This window comes from Macaca fascicularis, chromosome 2, assembly GCF_037993035.2.
Source record: "Macaca fascicularis isolate 582-1 chromosome 2, T2T-MFA8v1.1".
Taxonomy (NCBI): domain Eukaryota; kingdom Metazoa; phylum Chordata; class Mammalia; order Primates; family Cercopithecidae; genus Macaca; species Macaca fascicularis.
This window is the reverse complement of record NC_088376.1, coordinates 185,497,014-185,518,127: the sequence shown is the minus strand read 5'-3', so window position 1 is coordinate 185,518,127 and position 21,114 is coordinate 185,497,014. Positions and strand designations below refer to the sequence as shown.

Below are 21,114 nucleotides of genomic sequence, written 5' to 3'. Positions count from 1 at the left end.
ACAAACCCACAGCCAATATCATACTGAATGGGCAAAAACTGGAAGCATTCCATTTGAAAACTGGCACAAGACAGGGATGCCCTCTCTCACCACTCCTATTCAACATAGTGTTGGAAGTTCCTGACAGGGCAATCAGGCAGGATAAAGAAATAAAGGTATTCAATTAGGAAAAGAGGAAATCAAATTGTCCTTCTTTGCAGATGGCATGATTGTATATTTAGAAAACCCCATTATCTCAGCCCAAAATCTCCTTAAGCTGTTAAGCAACTTCAGCAAAGTCTCAGGATACAATATCAATGTGCAAAAATCACAAGCATTCCTATACACTAATAACAGACAAGCAGAGAGCCAGATCATGAGTGAACTGCCATTCACAGTTGCTTCAAAGAGAATAAAATACCTAGGAATCCAATTTACAAGGGATATGAAGGACCTCTTCAAGGAGAACAACAAACCACTGCTCAGTGAAATAAAAGAGGACACAAACAAGTGGAAGAACATTGCATGCTCATGGATAGGAAGAATCAATATCGTGAAAATGGCCATACTACCCCAGGTAATTTATAGATTCAATGCCATCCCCATCAAGCTACCAATGACATTCTTCATAGAATTGGAAAAAACTACTTTAAAGTTCATATGGAACCAAAAAAGAGCCCACATTGTCAAGACAATCCTAAGCCAAAAGAACAAAGCTGGAGGCATCATGCTACCTGACTTCAAACTATACTACAAGGCTACAGTAACCAAAACAGCCTTGTACTGGTACCAAAACCATATAGACCAATGGAACAGAACAGAGTCCTCAGAAATAATACCACACATCTACAGCCATCTGATCTTTGACAAACCTGACAAAAACAAGAAATGGGGAAAGGATTCTCTATTTAATAAGTGGCGCTGGGAAAACTGGCTAGCCATATGTAGAAAGCAGAAACTAGATCCCTTCCTTACGCCTTATACAAAAATTAATTCAAGATGGATTAAAGACTTAAATGTCAGACCTAACATCATAAAAAACCCTAGAAGAAAACCTAGGCAATACCATTCAGGACATAGGCATAGGCAGGGACTTCACGTCTGAAACACCAAAAGCAATGGCAACAAAAGTGAAAATTGACAAATGGGATCTAATTAAACTAAAGAGCTTCTGCACAGCAAAAGGAACTACCATCAGAGTGAACAGGCAGCCTACAGAATGGGAGAAATATTTTGCAATCTACCCATCTGACAAAGGGCTAATATCCAGAATCTACAAAGAACTCAAACAAATTTACAAGAAAAAATCAACCCCTTCAAAAAGTGGGAGAAGGATATGAACAGACACTTCTCAAAAGAAGACATTTATGCAGTCAACAGACACATGAAAAAATGCTCATCATCACTGGCCATCAGAGAAATGCAAATCAAAACCACAATGAGATGCCATCTCACACCAGTTAGAATGGTGATCATTAAAAAGTCAGGAAACAACAGGTGCTGGAGAGGATGTGCAGAAATAGGAACACTTTTATACTGTTGGAGGGACTGTAAACTAGTTCAACCATTGTGGAAGACAGTATGGTGATTCCTCAATGATCTAGAACTAGAAATGCCATTTGACCCAGCCATCCCATTACTGGGTATATACCCAAAGGATTATATAAATCATGCTGCTATAAAGACACATGCACACGTATGTTCATTGTGTCACTATTCACAATAGCAAAGACTTGGAACCAACCCAAATGTCCATCAAAGATAGACTGGTTTAAGAAAATGTGGCACATATACACCATGGAATACTATGCAGCCATAAAAAAGGATGAATCATGTCCTTTGTAGGGATATGGATGAAGCTGGAAACCATCATTCTTGGCAAACTATCACAAGGACAAAAAACCAAACACCGCATGTTCTCACTCATAGGTGGGAATTGAACAATGAGATCACTTGGACACAGGGTGGAGAATATCACACACCGGGGCCTGTCGTTTGGTGTGGGGAGTGGGGAGGGATAGCATTAGGAGATATATCTAATGTCAATGATGAGTTAATGGGTGCAGCACACCAACATGGCACATGTATACCTATGTAAGAAACCTGCACTTTGTGCACTTGTACTCTAGAACTTAAAGTATAATAAAATTTTTTTTAAGTCTTCAAAATGTGATTCTGGGAGGGACACAATTCTTTCCATAGCAGTGTAACCACCCAACAGATTCACCTTGCCCACTGCCTAGACAGGGCTGATTTATCAAGACAGGGGAATTGCAAAAAAGAAAGAGTCATTATGCAGAGCCAGCTGTGCAAGAAACTAGAACTTTATTATTATTCAAATCAGTCTCCCCAAGAATTCCGGGATTGGAGTTTTAAGGATAATTTGGTGGCCAGTGAATCAGGAGTTCTGCTTGGTGGGGTCTGAGATGAAATCATAGGGTGTTGAAACTGTGCTCTTGTGCTGAGCCAGTTCCTTAATGGGAGCCACAAAACCAGATGAGCCAGTTTATCAATATGGGTGGTGCTAGCTGATCTATTGAGTGCAAAGTCTGCAAAGTATCTCAAGCACTTATCTTAAGTTTTACAATAGTGATAATTATCTCCAGGAACAACTTGGAGAGGTTTAGAATCTTGCAGCCTCCAGTTGCATGACTTCTAAACCACAATTTCTAATCTTGAGGCTAATTTGTTAGTCCTGCAAAGGCAGTCTAGTCCCCAGGCAGAAACGGGCTTTGGTTTGGGAAAGAGCTGTTACCAGCTTTGTTTCAAAGTTACACTATAAGCTAAGTTCCTCCCAAACTTAGTTTGGCGTATGCCTAGGAAAGAACAAGGACAGCTTTGAGGTTAGAAACAAGATATGGAGTTGGTTAGGTCAGATCTCTTTCACTGTAATCATTTTCTCAGTTATGATTTTTGCAAAGATGGTTTCAGCTGGATACTTGAATAAAGAGCATTCTGCTGTCATTATGTGGAATGTTCTCTACATGTCTCCAAGTTTTAGTCATTGATTTCTGTGAAGGAAAGTGGTAGAGCCAATCATGAAATGTGTCTCAGATTTTATCCATGCTGGACCTTAGTTCTGTATTTGGCACAGGACTTATGTATGCCTATATACATTGTTTGATTCTAACAGACTTCAGAAAGGCAAGTACAGTCTCTCTGTTGGGGAGTTTGCTGTTATTTCTTCTATTATTCTGAAGCGCTTACAAAAGTTTTATTTTCATTCTTAGCAAGAATGAGATCCAGGAATCATAATTCTATTGCATTTTTACAAAACTTTTCTAAAAGAGCTCAGTATATCAGAGATCTCTTACTACATGAGCTACATGGAATATTTATTTTATAGGCAGAGAAACTAATGCACAAAGAAGAATCATGTTTTTCGTTGTCACGCATTTGAGAAGAAAGGCCCATATACTTAACTCAGGTCTTGGAAATATGCTGGTGCTTTTCTCCCTCCCAGATTATCTGGGATGCAGCTAACTTGAACAGTTACTGTAACAGGAGACCAGGACTCTGGGATGAAAAAGAGTAATAAAAAATCAATATTTAATAAAACTTACCATTGTACAATGTTCTCTACGTCTCATGTAGTACTTTAAAGATACTAGAATATCTAAACATTTAAAATCTTTTATAAAATACAAGGAGAGAGAACCATATCATGTATGAGTTTTGAATCACAGATTGATGGATTTTACTATTATCACAGAGGATGAAACAATCAAATTATAGTGTTCCACTTTTACCAGCAGGTGATGTACCTGATCTCTGACTTACTGTAAAGTGAATTTGCAACTTCTTCAAAGTCACTGTTCATTTCAAAGGAAGATTTTCAAATAGTAAATTACATGTTTAAAGACCTAAGTGACCTTAAAAATTCTTTTCATTAGTCCCAGGCACTCATTATTTTGTGGAGTGCTAAACTTTAATTGACCTGACCCATTTACTAAGTCATTCTATTTCTCTTCTTAATTGTTCTCACCTTTTCCCTTAGTCCGCATTTCACTAGGCTAAAGAATGAAAAGGAATCAAGTGAATTCTACTTTTACCATGTCAGGATTTATCCAGGAGATATTTTCAAGAAACATAGTATAAAGGATATATGACAAAGCAATATCCATTGCCACAAATATTTTATCGGTATTCATCCAACATTTGTGCTGTAAACCTTTCCCAGTTATGGTACCAAGGGGGATGCCTTAGGAATGCCACATAGCTACTAATGTTGGATTATAATTGGAAAAATGAGTCCATCCGTCCCGAAAGCTGTACCCTCTAATAGCCTGAGAACTACAGTGCTCAGACATGTAAGTTTTATCAAAAAGAAATTCAAGGGTTTAGTTGATACACTATTAGATTATCACAGTAATCATATTTATACCATGAAAATTTATCAAGTCACTCACTCCTTTGAAGACGAGCAACTCAGTGTTTGGATGATATGGCAATTTACTAAGCCAGGGAAGACTCGCAGAGAAACTGTTTTATTTGGCCATGCTAAATTAGAGAGAACTCTCAGATTTCCAAGTGATGATATCAAATATGCATTTGGATATATAAGTTTTGATTTCAGTGGAGAGACTAGAACTGGAGTAGTATGAAGAACTTTCAGATAATGGTTTTGTGTGTGTGTCTGTGTGTGTGTGTTTTTCCCCGCAAACAAGTAAAACCTATTAGCCCTTGAGAGTCTACCCTTTAAAATCCTCTACCCATGTAATCCTGCCACATTGTACAACTCTACATATCCATCTCAGACTAGATCCTATGCCAATTAGAACCAAACCTGGGTCATAGTCACAGTGTCTGATCACAGTAGGTATTCAATTAAAGCTTGATAAATGAAGCCATGAAGTATAACTCTTCTGTCACAAGCCTGGTTAATGTATATTGCCCCTAAGATGAGCCCTTTGATACTTTGGGGGTCTTTGAAATGCATCCTTAACCCTAACTCTCTCTGAGCATCTACCCAGATCACCAGATCATATGGCTATGTTTTTGTTTATTTTGTATTGTCTACCTCTAGAGCTCTTGCTTGAATTCCAAACATGTTCAGCTGTGGTCTTGCTCTGAGGACACTAGACTTCTGTTTCAGCTCAGATGAATCACTGTGTAAATCTCAGAAACGAAGATGCTGCCAACCCTATTATAGCTGACTTCAAATATTGCCCCACAGCCTACAAGCTCCAGAAGGCTTGCAAACACACATCATACCACGTAATTGAGATCTGTCACTTGCCCAGTTTGTATATTTACCATATCACTTAGGAAACTACTGTTTTAAGTGAGAGTGTTAGTTGCATTACTCGGTCCCCGAAGTCTACTATAGTCAGTATTCTTTTGGTTGCAAGTGATAGAGATGCCAAAAGGGTGAACAAGACTTAATGGAGGGCTGCTGAAACATTTCATGTGATCAAAAGACTTCCCACAGAAAACAGATCATAACCAGGGACCTCAGATATTGGAACCAGGAACTCAATCACTACCATGATTGTTTCTCAGTCTCTGCCTCTATCATCTTCCCCATCCAATCTACTGCTACATTGGCTCATTCCAAGTAGTTGGAAACGTGGCTATCTACTGATTGTGTCTTAAGTCATCTCTGCTTAATGATCTTAGAGAAGGGGGAAACCTGATCTCTCACCATCTTCAGTGATTTATCAATCCTTGATTGTCCTGGCTTATGTAACAGCCACTCCTAGACAAACCACTTAGTCAAGGGAATGGAGTCATGTCATGGGCAGGCCTACCAGAATCACATGGACTTTGGAGAGAGAGAGAGGGTGTAGTTAGATGAGGAGCAGATACAGGTATGCAGAACAGATGTAAACAAATACATCTCTGAAGTTCCAGCATGCTTCATGTCTGAACCTATACAAGATCCAGCACTTAGAATCACCGAAGATTGCATCATCCTGGTCTTCATTCTGACCCCTTAGGCTTCTGTCTCTTCATCACTCCTTCCTGTTTTATCTTTAAAGTCCTTTTTACCTCATGCTACAGTGAAGAAATTTAATATTATCTGAGCATTCCCTCTATCATAACAGATTTTACAATGGCAGTAGATTGAAGTATTTTAACAACGTGGGCTTTGGTGTCAGGATAATCTGAATTTATATGCTGTCTTTTCCACTTACTATTTTGATCACCCCAGGCAAGTTACCTTGTGTCTCTGTGAAACAGGGATGCCAATACCTACATTAGGATAATTATTAGAATTAAAAAATATAAGAAAGGCTTTTCACAAGACTTGGGAAAAAATCAAACCTATATTGCTATGAGCCTAGGCCACCAAGTAGTAAAATAAACAACCCATATGCAGAGACAAATAGAAGTTTACAGTAGCTCGTGGGTACTCCAATGTTCATAACCCTACACTGAAAGAAGCAGCTCACGTCCTGAACTGAGTGACAAGGACTGTGAAGTGGACAGGTGGCCTTCAGTGATGTCACAGAAGAGCATAAAACAGAATCGAGCTGTGGTTGCTTAGCTCCCATTGAGATGTTTAAGAACAAAACCTCCTTTCTGCTAAGAAAAGTCACAAGCTGGGCCAGAGCCAGCTGGCTTGCCAGAGGGCTTGGGATATATGAAAAACAGTGATAACCTAACTTTTTTTTTCCGGATGAAACTTCAAAATAGATAAAAAATGTATGAGATGGATATTTATAGTCTATTAAGGACAAGTGCTACAAAAGATAAGACTCTTATTTCAAAAAATGTAGCTGGAAGGATTCCGGCTAAATACTGAGTTTTCCAATGGTAAAAAATATTTTTCAGGCAGTTCTTGACCAAAGGCCTTTGTATATGTAGAAGTTCCGGTGGCTTTTGTACTCCCACAACCACCCATGGTTAGAGGCATCACTACCACCATCATTGAAGCTCTCTTGGTGGGATAAGAGCAGGTAGGAATCTGACCAAGAAGTGACAGGGTGAGTGAGGAGATGGAGGTTTGGTTTATTTAAGAGTTTAGTAAAATCACGAAGGACTGACATTCTTTTTCTCTAATTAATATTATCAGTCTGTTGGCCTTTGCTCTCAGGCCGTTCCCTCCATGAACTCAAAAGCAGCACAGAAGCGGCAATCATCACATTCTCACATGGTCAAGTCCAAAGCCAAGAAGGGGGGATAGTGGGTGTTTTTCTTCTGTATTAATCTGCTCAGGCTTCCGTAACAAAATACTCCAGTCTGGGTGGCTAAAACATTTAATTTCCCACAATCCTGAAGGATAGCAGTCCATATAAAAGTGGCAGCAAATTTGGTTTCTGGTCAGTCCTCTCTTTCCTGACTTGTAGACAGCCACCTTCTTACTGTGTTCTCACTGGGTCTTTCCTCTGTGTTAGCATGGCAAGAGAGCTAGCCCTGGTGTTGCTTCCTCTTCCTATAAGGACATCAGTTCTGTTGGATTAGGGCCCCACCCCATGACCTCATTTACCCCTTATTACCTCTTTATAGGCCATATCTCTAGATACAGTCATGCTGGACATGAGGGATTCAATGTATGAATATGGGGCTGGGGGCACAATTAAATCTATAATGCCTTACATCCCTTTTAAAGTATGAGAAAAATTTTACCCAGAAGTCTCAAGCCATCTTCTCCTCCATTAAGTCATTTACTGGCAAGGGAAATAAAATGGCAACACCTGTTTCCTGGCCAGAGGCAGAGTAGGTTCAGCTTCCTCTTAAGTACCTGAATACCCAAGGAGTGAATGGAATCTTCCTTCATTAGCAAGGAAGGAGAAAAGGCTTGTGTGGAGGCAACCAAAAGCACTGGGAACAGTGGCTGTCAGAAAAATACAACTTGGAACTTTAAGAGGTTCTGTGTACTTTAAAGGAAAGGGAAAGAAGGGGCGAAAGAAAAGCAAATTAGAAGAACTGACTCAACAACTGGAGTCTCTCGTTATACTATGGTATTGTGCTCATGCTTTTTCTTTTTTGCTTTTTGTGAGACGGAGTCTTGCTCTGTCGCCAGGCTGGAGTGCAGTGGTGCGGTCTTGGCTCACTGCAACCTCCGCCTCCCGGATTCCAACAATTCTCCCGCCTCAGCCTCCCACGTAGCTGGGATTACAGGCATGGACCACCATGCCCAGCTAATTTTTTTGTATTTTTAGTAGAGACGGGGTTTCACCATGTTGGCCAGGATGGTCTTGATCTCCTGACCTCATGATCCACCCGCCTCGGCCTCCCAAAGAGCTGGGATTACTCCTTCACTGCCAATTTTAATATGTATTAAGTTTAACACATAGTAAACAATAGATCATATATATAAAATTCATTCTTTATAATTTAATGTTTTACATATATAATCAAAAGCTTTGACTTGCTTTGAGGATGCAGTAATTTAATTTTAAGGGAGGTATATTCTCTTTCTCAAAGTACTTTTCTGTGTTCCATGCCTTCATATATTTATATTAACCCAGCAAAATCAGTTTTCCAAAATATGTTACTAAGAAAAAGTATATTGACAGATAGAAATTTGCATTTGAGGAGAGGGTGAGAAAGACAATTGTGAAGAATGAAGCATTTTAGAACAAAAAAATGTACACATATATAGAAGGCACATTTTGGATCTGAATATATCAAAGCTATTTCAAGTTTTCTGGAACGTAGAGAGGAATAGCAGGATACAGAGAGAAACAGAGAAAGGTAACTGTGAAACTGTGGCTCTTTCAAAAATTTGACTAAAATTATTATTAGGCAAAGAGTGGTCTTTTTCTCCCTTTTACTTTCAAATTTTCATAGCCCTGCCTTCACACAATTGGAACGCATAACAAATGTGGCTTCTGTGTGTTTTTATTTTTAAGTAAATATTACCTCTGAGTCCAAGTTTTAAGTACAAAATTGAAGTATCATTTATATACAATGAAGTTCACCCTTTTAAATTTTACAATGTGATGGGTTTTGACATATGTGTAGGGCTCTGTAATCACTATCATAGTAAAGAAACAGGACACTGTCATCCATTCAAACAAGTTTCTTCTATCCTTTTACAGTCATCCTTTTACAGTCAACCTCCTACCCAGACTTAGCCCAGGCAGCCAGTGATTTGATTTTTGCCTGTATACTTTTCCCTTTTCCAGAAGGTCATACAAATAGAATCATATGGTGTGAAGCCTCAGGCTTCCACATGATACCTTTCAAGTTTGCTTTGGGCTGAATGTTTGTGTTCCCACAAAATTCATATGTTGAAGCCCTAACCTTCAATGTGATGGTATTTCCAGATGGAGCATTTAGGAGGTAATTAGGTCATGAAGTGGAGTCCCTTATGATAAGAGATACAAAACAGCTTGTCTCCTTGCCCCCCATCTCTCTCTCTCTCTTTCTCTCTCTCTGTCTCTTTGTCCTATGCCATGGAAAGATAAAATAAGAAGACAGTTGCCTGCAAACCTTAAGAGGGCCCTACCCCAGTCCCCATATCTATGAGCACCTTAATCTCAGATGTCCAGCCTCCAGAACCGTGAGAAATAATTGTTTATTGTTTAAACCACTCAGTGTATAGTATTTTGTGACAGCAGCCTGAGCTGATTAAGACAGTAATTAGTACAGAAAAGTGGAGAAACAGTGTAATAAATATGTAAAACTGTGGAAACAGCTTTGGAATTGGATAATGGGTGTAGGTTAGAAAAGTTTTGATGTATGTGCTAGAAAAAGCCAATATTCCTGTGAAGGGAATTTTAAAAGCAATTCCAGTATTGGCTCAGAGTAAAAAGAAGAAAGCTGTGGAGAAAGCCTCTCTCATCTTAGAGAATACATAAATAATTATGTATAGAAAGTTGATTGAAATATGGTTGTCAGAGACCATTCTGATGAAATCTCAAACAGAAATGAAGAACATGTTATTAAAAACTTGATGAAAGGCAGTTTATAAAGTGGCAAAGAACTTGGCTAAATTGTGATTGTGTTCTAGTGTTCTGTTGAAGGTACAACTTGTGAGGGATGAAATTGGGTGTTTAGTTGAGATATCTAATCGAAGTGTTGAAGCGGCATCTTGGTTTTTTTCTGACTGCATATTGTGAAATGAAAAAGGGGAGAAATGAAGATGGAATTGTTAGGCAAACATAAATTAGAACTTAAAGATTTGGAAAATTCTAAGCCTGCCTGTCTATGTTACAAAAAATGAGAGAGTATATTCAGAAGAAAAAACTAAGGGTATGGCAAACCAACCTTTGTTAAGGAGGTTAGTGTGGGTGTGACCCATAGACTTAATTGGCCATCTCCCCAGAAGCCAAGGATAGAGAGGAAATAAGCCACCAGAAAAACTACCAGATGGGACTAAAGGAAACAGAGAAAGTGAGACCTAATGAAGGAAACTGAATGTATGCTATCATTGAAGAAAAGGTGAAAAGGACTTCAAAGGTGACTTGGAGATCGTCAGGGACACCACCTGGATGTCAGGAGGGCAGGGTTGGGGCATAGAAGGAACTACTTCAGAGCTGCCCTACAGAGCAAAGGGAGTGATATAGCCATGCCACCCCAGTGGGCCCATAAGACCAAGCATTGGGAGACAAAGAGGATTGTTCTTGAGCCTTAAAATCTCATGGGATTTGATGTCCTATGTTTTGGACTCGCTTGGGGCCTATTACCCTTCCTCCTCTCTCATTTTTTTCCCTTTGTAGTGGGAGTGTCTATCCTGTGCCTCTCCCACCATTACATTTCCAAAGCACATAACTTGTTTCATTTCACAGGTTCACAGCTGGAGGGGAGTTTCGACTCAGAATGACTTTTACTTTGAGTCTCACCCATATCTGATTTACATGGTATTTAAATGAGACTTTGGACTTTAGACATTAGGATTGATGCTGGAACGAGTTAAGACTTGTGACATTTGGGGGAGAAATGTGTGTGTTTTTTATATGTGAGAAGGACACAAATTACAGGCATTTGGGGTGGAGTGCTATGGACTGAATAGTGTTCCCCTGCAAAAAAATAATAATAATAATAATTGAAGCCTAAACCTTAATGTGATGGTATTTGGAGGTGAGACCTTTGGGAAGTAAGTACATCATGAGGGTGGAACCTTCCTAATGGAATTAGTGCTCTTATAAGAAGAGACACACGAGAGCTTGCTCTCTCTTTTTCTGTCTCTCCGCTCCACCATGTGAGGATACAAGGAGAAGGTAGCCATATGCAAACCAGGAAGAATGTTCTTACTGGACACCAGATCTGCCAATGCCTTGACCTCAGACTTACAGCCCCTAGAACTGTATGAAATAAACTGCCAAATTGTTTTAGAGAGTGGCTTTATCAGTTTATATTCATATTAGCTGTATATGAGTTCCCAGTTGCTCCATGCCATTGTCAGTACGTGATATTGTCGGTCTTTTGCATTTTAAACATTCTAGTAGGTGCGTAGCGGTATTTCCTTATGGATTTAATTTGCATACTCTAATTTGCTAATAATGTTATGCAGGTCTTTTTTAGTAGCTTGGAAAGAATATCATGAGTTCTATAGAATGTAAGACACACAGAGGGAGAGAGAGAGAAAAGAAGGGAAGAAAGAAATGAAGGAACAAAAGAAGGAAGGAGAAAGAATAGGATTGGATTTTGTGTTACAATCAAATGGTAACTTTATAGTAAATGTTGGAAGCCTGAGCAAGAGCGTACATTCTGGAATGCTTACTTCACAGAAGTTAAATTAAAAAGTGAGGCAAAGTAGAAGGAAGCCCAATGAGGGAAAAACAAGGAACCAACATATGTACTATTAGCAAGTTATTTCACATGTACATAACATTGAGAATATGTCCAAATAAAAGCTAAGCAAGTAAAGGTATCTACTGAATGTAATTCGCATAAATTCTGACAGTGTGTCACTTAGAATACTGCTTAGAAGATGTTTTGATAAATATTTGGAGGTCAAAAGAAACTGCTTAGAAATTGATATCATGAGTCAGAACATAATCATGGAGAAATTGAGATGCAAGCCAAGAGTGCAAGGAAAGCAACAAGAGGAACTCCATGCTGATACGAGGTATTTCTCTAAGAATCTTTTATTCCTGCCTTATATATTCTCCTGTGCCTTTATAAAATGCCTGACACATAAAAGGACTCCATAAAAGCATGAAGGAGAGTTTGATGACAATGTGAGTCTTCTAGGTGGGCTTAAGTGGGCAAGAAATGTGAGGGATTCCATGCTGTTCACCAACAGTGTATTGGTCAACTATGCTAAATTACTGGTGGTTGACAAGACATTGACTAGATGGCATTTCAATACCCCTGTGAATGCATCAAGTTAATTTTTAAGAGAAGGTATTGGATATCTATTTTGAGATTAACACTATATCCTGAATTCCAAAAACATGTCTATATATGTAAATATATGGTATAACCTTTACCCAGAAATTATTTATAATTTAATTGAGATGAAAAAATTGTAAGCATTGTCACAGCTGAGGGATCATTCTTTTAGTAGCTATAGCTGCTTGGAATCTTGAGTAACTGCAAGAAAAAATGAGAGTAGTATGCTTCTCAAAGTAGTGATAGATTTTATTGCTGCCTCAATACCCACTGGCATTATGACAGCAGGTCATAACCTTTTTCAAGACTATCTTGAAAAAATTGACACAAATATTTTATTGTTAAAATTTTGTCCCTTAATGCACTCTACAAATTCTACCCCTCATCTCATAACAATCTATACTGCATGGGTGGATAACCAGCAAAGCTTCTGATATTTTTGGGTTTTTTTCCAGAGGGGTTGGGGTCTACTGTCCTGTTCTTTTACTTTGAGTAATCCAGTTCATCAACTAATTAATTTTAATGTTCCTAAAGTCCTTGTATTCTTCCCTTCAAAGTCTGCAACCATATGTGAAATTTTTGAGATGCACAATTTTTATTTAGAGGCTGGACAAAATTAAGTTCCTCTCAAGAGAGGCATTAGCACTGAAGAAAATAGGTACAGAAAAGTGTATTCTAAAGCACTTAGGCAGGAAACCAAAATAAAAAGAAAACTAACTGTACAAAGTTACTGTGAAAAAGAAAAGGATATAATAGTGTCTTCAAAGTAGAAGTTTATCCTTCTCAGCAGTCCACAGATGATATGGTGGTTTCAGGGTACCAAGGACCCATTACTCTGCGATCCTCAGGACTTCCTCCTCTGGATGCAGAATGGCTACTCCAGCTCCCACTATCACATCCCCATTCCACTGATTAGTAAGGGAAAGAGGAAGGAAAGTCTACAGGACATAATCTTCTGTTTTATAACATGACCCAACTTGTATACATCAGATATTCACTTTTTTTTTTTTTTTTTAAATCAAAACCTAGTCACTTAGCTAAATACAGCTTCAAATGAGGCTGGAAGATGTAGTCTTTAGCTGGGATACCAAATGTCTATATTCTAGGACATAGTCATGGACATTACCATGAAGAAATTGAGAGGCAATCTAAGTGTAAGGAAGCAGCAAGAGGGATTCCATGCACATATGAGGTATTTTTCCAAGAATCTTTTATTCCTGCCTTATATCTTGTCTTGTGCTTTTATAAAATGCCTGACACATAAAATGACTCCATAAATGAATGAAGGAAAGTCTGATGATAACTTGAGTCTTCTAGTTGGGCTTATGTGGAGCAAGAAATTGGAAGGATTCCATGATGTTCACCAACATTTTTATTACTGTTGAAAAGAGAAAAAATGGTAATTGGAGAGACCACCAGTTGTCTCTGAAATGTACCATCTTATTTAACACCTCCTCTTCCCTTCCTTGGAGATTCAAGGCATCGCAAAATCCTGTAGGTTTTATCAACCAGACCTCACTTTCTTGTTTCTCCATCTTCAGATATTTTAAATTATTAAAATATCTTCATAATTTACTTCACTTTATCGACTTTGGCTTCTTTACAATCAATTCTCTATTTTTCAAGGAACGTGCTCTTTCCAGTATTCAGATATATTCACCTTATCAATTGATACTAACTTTTCTTAGATATAAAATACACAAACTCAACTAGGATGAGAACTGTATTTGTTTTGTTCATTATTACATCTCCTGTACCTATCACAGAGTAAATGTACAAAAAAAAATTTGCTAAGTACATTTAATAAATATTCAATTAATATTTTTTGATTTTAAGTAAAGGAGAGAATCCAGTATTCACACAGTAATTCCTGGAAAGATAATATGGTATTTGAAAGTGACTCCAATGAACACGAATTTGAGGCTATTTCTCCTAGAAAAAAATTTGGAGGGGGAAGGGGTTATGGTTAAATCAGTTAAACTAATAGATAAAAGGGCCATAATTCTTAGAGAAAATGTAGGTGTTAGTCATTCCCTTTGACCAGCTGCAGTGTTGCCTCAACTTTCTTGGTGAAATTTTCCATGCCCTTCTGAAGTATTTTGTCACTTGAATGGACTCTTTCCATAAACTTCAGCATTTCAAAAATGAATTTATCTGGCAAGTACATTTTCACGTATAATAATTAAAGTTCAACTTAAATCTTATGATAGCCATATATCAAGACATGTTTAATTAAAGAAGCCCCAAGTCACAAACATCTAGAGTTAATTTACTCTACCGAGTCTTATCTAATTTTCTAAAAATTTACATTGCCAGAAAAACCACTGTCCTTTGTTTAACGCACTTATAAACATTTCCAACATAATTTTTTGTCAACCCTCTTTTTGTGTTTGTACATGAAATACAATTATTTTACATACATGCTTTCTATGCTAACATTAGGGAATAAAATTGTGTGAAAACGTCTTCAGGGAATAGAAGAGTACATGATTCCTTATAAAAAAAGTATTATGCTTCTAAAATTCCACCTTTATTCTTGACAAATATAAATCCAGTAATAAAGATGACTCTTAGACTGTGTTGCAAATTCAGTTGACTATAATACTCATATTTTGACTGGGCTAATTTCTTGAGTTTAAAAATTGTTTTTTCTTGTGTAATATGAAAGTTTAAGAGCAAGTGAATGTGCATACATATTAAAACTTGGAAGAAATAAGTATCAGATCTTTATAGATTTAATCTTACTTTCTTCCAAGATATTTTAAAGCAATCTTGATTCCACATATAAGATGGAGTAGATTTTCTTTTGATTATGTAGTCACTTTTTCAGGTTACTTGAAAATAGTTATTATTACTTGAAAAGGTAATTTATCACTATTATATTGGAAAAGCATTTATTAAGCAACTAATTATGCATAACTAGGCTAGGTGAGCACGGTTACAAAATGTAATTTATGAAGTTACATAAATATGGGAAACTGAAAGAGTTAGGTAAAATATTAAATGTATTAATATCACGAAGGTTTTTCATGCATTGATTGAAGATTGTCTACTAAGTGTATCGTAAGGTAGGTCATGTGGCAGGATAGTCTGGGAGCATAGACAATTGGGATGGGGCTCAGATGAGTAATCATAGATGTTTTTATTCCATGCAACAGGGAGTATTAATCGTGGAAGTGAGCAAGTCGACATGACGGTTCTTCTTGGGTTTAGTTAGACTGCTAATATAATTTTACCAAATAGACAATTATCAGAAATAATTAAAATACCTTAACACATGAATTCAATATTTCAGCAGCTTTTCATGGCTTTTTCCTAACAAGAGTTCTTTTATACTGCCTGTAAAAATTGTTTATATATCTTCTTTTATTAAATACTTATCTTAATATTAAAACATATTTCCTATCACTGCTTCATGTATCCTTAAAATTTATCTTGGTATCAATTTCCACACATTATTAAAATCTCCCTTAAATTCATTTTATAACAAAATTCAATTTTAGTCTTATAAAGGTTTTTAATAAAAGTGAACAATATTACCTTTAGTCTCATTTTTTGATCAGGATTTTGGTTTTGATAAGCATTCCAGTTCCATTAATATAAAAGTAAAAAAAATAAAATCAAAGTTCAGGCTTTTGGGTACAGCCAACTTCAAGTATGTGAGTATGCTTTGACAATTATAATCACCAGGTATACTTATGTTTCTCTTCAGGCTAATCAACAACTCCTCACACATGCCATTGTCAGCATCATCAACCCATATTTATTGAATATGGAGCATTGTGAAAAACAATAGCAACTCACAATGATACACAATATCTTCCACAAGGTATTGAGAATTTTAAATATGCATTCCCTTTGTGGTTTCAGAGTTGTACAAAAATAAAAGAAGGAGTCAGAGAGAGGAAGTATAAAAATTGTGGTAAATATAATTCCTTGCTTACCACACAGCCTTCTCTTTTTCTCATCATCATAAATCCAGTTTTGTTCAGCAGCAATGTGCCTGGATCCAAGGAAAGATAGCAGTTTTGCCCAGACTGGTGATCTTCATGAGACTTAAGAAGCTTCAAAGTCTTCATTGAGCAGGACTTTCTGATCATAGCATCATTTGTATTCATCTTGGCCCCTCACAACTCACGTTCCACATTATGTTTTGGGCATGATAACAATTTTTTAAAAATGCTGTTGGGTTTATGAATATCTTTTAGGGGGCAGTACCACTCTTAGTTGAGAAACAATAGTGTAAACTAATCATGGTAATCTTGTTTTCTTTTGCCAGTTTTTGTTGTAAGAGGACCAATATGACCTAGTTCTCATGAATGATATGCCAGGGTAAATCCCATGGTTTGTTTCTGGGAAACTTCTAATTTCCTAACAAAAGACATAGCATTGGAGAAAGAGTTTTGTCTTGCTCTTTTTCACTCTTCCAGCTTTGGATATTGTAGAGAAAGAATGAGATATCTGGAATATTAACAGTGGTCTTGTGACACTGAAGCAGAAAGCCTGACTGTAAAAGGCACTCACACCAAGAACGACAGAGTAGTATAAAACATCGTAGGCTCTGAAAGATATGGTTGAACTGCTGAAACATGCTAGGAAGATTGTAAAGGTTGTTATTGTTTACAGTTTAATTAGCAAAATATTCAACTACTACAGAGTATCACAATGCAGAACATTTTAAAAGACCTACCCAATGCATTTTGTTGTGTTGAATATTTTCTTACAGACTTCATTTTTAGGAAATTGCACAAATATAGTGGTCCTAAGGAGAATATTGTAGGAACGCCACAATAAAAAGAAAGTGAATTAAAACTATTTATTTTAAGGGTTCATGAAAATTGTATTTTGTATAGAGCAGATGTAACTTAAAGGATGCCTTAGGGGACACCTCAGCACACATCTAATCCAGTTGTCATCATTTGCTTCTTTTTAATATATAATAGCCTAATAAAGTGGGACAGTGTCAGCCTGAACACTTCTACGATATAGTACTTAACAACTTCCAAGGCATCCCATTGCGTTTTTGGATAGCTTTCAGATTTGAAAATATGCCACATCTTCATTCCAAATCAGGCCCCCAATCCTTCTCCTGCATTGTTTCTACATCTGAAGCCCTAAAGGAAAAAATAAAATTATATATATATATATATATGTGTGTGTGTGTGTGTGTGTGTGTGTGTGTGTGTGTATATACATACAATCTTTTCTTGCTAACAGGTTCTAATTAGGCAAGGTTAATAATAGGAAGGAAAAGATAACCTGTGGGATGAAATAAAAATATGAGATGTCAGGAAATCCTAATGTAGCATAAATAGTTCTTGCTAAATGGCCTTGTACATCTCCTGCTCAGCCTGTTTGGTCTTCAACTTGCCATCTATTCTTTGCATATTTAGTACAATTAAACCTGCCATCCTCAAGCTCTAAAAATGAACAACACACTCCATATGTTCATAGCTATTTTACAAGGGACCAAAAAAATGGCAGATATCCATCCTTGTGTTCACGCCAAAGTGCAATTTGTCGATTGAAATATATTAGTTGATACAGTGGAAATGGGCTGGAAAACCTCATTTGGCATGCCAACAGAGCTCTTATACAATGATTTCAAATTTTAAAAATAGACCATGGCCAACCTTCAACTCAGAAGTGACTTGGATCAGGCTATTTAGTGCTTATAAAACAGTTACTAAACATGTCATCAGACAAATCCTAAGCAATGTGCATATAATGTTCCACTAAAATGAATTCTGTTATTTTTGTTATGCTTTCTTTTGTTTGTTACAGAAGAAAACTATTAGCTATCCCAGAAGAATGTATTTCAACTTTTGTCAATTTGGGAATACATTGAGGTCTTAAGTTTTATCAAATTCAATTTTTGTATGTTGTATGGTGAGGACAATTATTAATAGGAACAAATTTATACAAAACTATTTCTTCTGTTCCTGAAATAACTCATAATTTTCAATAACAAATAGAAGCAATCAACTGTAATCAATTTTAAATTAAAAAAAGAAGTGGATCTTTACCTTGAGGTAATTGAAGTTGCTATCTAGGATTAGAAAATAACTCATAATCTTTAGAAGATGATTATATATGATAAAACTGGACTTAATTTTCCCTCAAAAGAATGTTAACTTATAAGTCATAAAACTTTTTCTTTTGGTTCATAATATCTGGGAGTTGGGGATGTGGAGAGTATAGATTGAAAGATGAGAAGAGATATTAACCATTACTAATATAGTATAGCTATTATGGGTTTATCATTATAATTAAAGATAATCACATTTGAAAGAAATGTTTATTAACAAACATACCACCCATTATTACTGGAAATATGTATAGCAATGGGTGAAAACATTGACAAGAAGAAACCGTATAAATGAATACACAGTCTAGAATTGCATTCTACACTTAAGGCAATGATCTAGATGAACTTAAGAGTAGATTGAAAATGACCTAAGAGTCAGTGAACTTAAAAGTAGACCAATAGAAATAAAAGAGGACACAAACAAATGGAAGAACATTCCATGCTCATGGATAGGAAGAATCAATATCATGAAAATGGCCATACTGCCCCAGGTAATTTATAGATTCAATGTCATCTCCATCAAGCTACCAATGACTTTCTTCACAGAACTGGAAAAACTACTTTAAAGTTCATATGGAACCAAAAAAGAGCCTGCATTGCCAAGACAATCCTAAGCCAAAAGAACAAAGCTGGAGGCATCACACTACCTGACTTCAAACTACACTACAAGGCTACAGTAACCAAAAGAGCATGGTACTGGTACCAAAACAGAGATATAGACCGACGAAACAGAATAGAGCCCTCAGAAATAGTATCACACATCTACAACCATCTGATCTTTGACAAACCTGACAAAAACAAGAAATGGGGAAAGAATTCCTTATTTAATAAGTGGTGCTGTGAAAACTGGCTAGCCATATGTAGAAAGCTGAAACTGGATCCCTTCCTTACACCTTATACAAAAATTAATTCAAGGTGGATTAAAGACTTAAATGTCAGACCTAAAACCATAAAAACCCTAGAAGAAAACCTAGGCAATACCATTCAGGACATAGGCATGGGCAAGGACTTCATGTCTGAAACACCAAAAGCAATAGCAACAAAAGCCAAAAATGACAAATGGGATCTAGTTAAACTAAAGACCTTCTGCACAGCAAAAGAAACTGCCATCAGAGTGAACAGGCAACCTACAGAATGGGAGAAAATTTTAAAATCTATCCATCTGACAAAGGGCTAATATCCAGAATCTACAAAGAACTCACACAAATTTACAAGAAAAAAACAACGCCATCAAAAAGTGGGAGGAGGATAGGAACAGACACTTCTCAAAAGAAGACATTTATGCAGCCAACAGACACATGAAAAAATGCTCATCATCACTGGCCATCAGAGAAATGCAAATCAAAACCACAATGAGATACCATCTCACACCAGTTAGAATGGTGATCATTAAAGTCAGGCAACAACAGGTGCTGGAGAGGATGTGGAGAACTAGGAACACTTTTACACTGTTGGTGGGACTGTAAACTAGTTCAACCATTATGGAAGATAGTGTGGCGATTCCTCAAGGATCTAGAACTAGAAATACCATTTGACCCAATGATCCCATTACTGGGTATATACCCAAAGGATTATAAATCATGCTGCTATAAAGGCACATACACACATATGTTTACTGTGGCACTGTTCACAATAGCAAAGACTTGGAACCAACCCAAATGTCCACCATCAATGATAGACTGGTTTAAGAAAATGTGGCACATATACACCATGGAATACTATGCAGCCATAAAACAGGATGAGTTCATATCCTTTATAGGGAGATGGATGAAGCTGGAAACCATCATTCTCGGCAAACTATCACAAGGACAAAAAACCAAACACCGCATGTTCGCACTCATAGGTGGGAATTGAACAATGAGAACACTTAGACACAGGAAGGGGAACATCACGAACTGAGGCCTGTCGTGGGGTGGAACTCAGTGCTGCCTTGTGACGGTGGAAAGAAACATGGGGTGGAATATACCTAATGTAAATGACGAGTTAATGGGTGCAGCACACCAGCTTGGCACATGTATACATATGTAACAAACCTGCATGTTGTGCACACGTACCCTAGAACTTAAAGTATAATACAATAAAAAAAAAAAAGAGTACATTGAAAATGACCTAAGAGTCAACGAACTTAAAAGTAGACAAATAGATATTTTTTCAATTTGAAAAACAGAGAACAAAATGGTATTTTTTAAAAATGGTGCCTCAGGACTCATCAAGAGACAATATCGGAAATATATTTGGGTTCAAGGGTGGGACAAGATGGCGAAGTAGAACACTCCAGCGATAGTTCCCCCAACAGGAGCACCAAATTGAACAACTGTGCATACAAGAAAGCACCTTCATAAGAACCAAAAATCAGGTGAGCGATTACAGTCCCTGGTTTTAACATCACATCAAGAAAAGAGACAGTGAAGAGGGTAGGAAAGACAGTCTTGAATTGCTAACACCACCTTTCTCACATCCCCCAGCAGCAGCCACATGACATGGAGAGACAGTATGTGCTTGCAGGAGAGAGAGTGCAGTGACTGTGGGCTTTGCATTGGAACTCAGTGCTGCCTTGTCACAGTGGGAAAAAAACATGGGGTGGATTCAGCTGGTGCCCACAAAGGGAACATTTAGATCTGCCCTAGCTAGAGGGGAGGTATCCATCCCAGCAGTCAGAACCTGAGTTCCAGCTAGCCCCACCACCATGGGCTGAACACCCTAGATTCCCATATAAACTTGAAGGGTAGACTAGGCCACGAGGACTGCAATTCCTAGGGAGGTCTTGGCACTGTGCTGGGCTAGGAGCCAGTGGACTTGGAGTGCACATGACACCA

At 37.3% G+C, this 21,114-nt stretch overlaps 1 protein-coding gene across 7 annotated transcripts in view; it reads left to right on the top strand.

Annotated features, from left to right (window-relative positions):
• EPHA6 (EPH receptor A6) overlaps positions 1-21,114 on the top strand; it is a 930,448-nt gene that overhangs the window by 519,475 nt on the left and 389,859 nt on the right. The gene's annotated exons all lie outside the window — the stretch shown is intronic.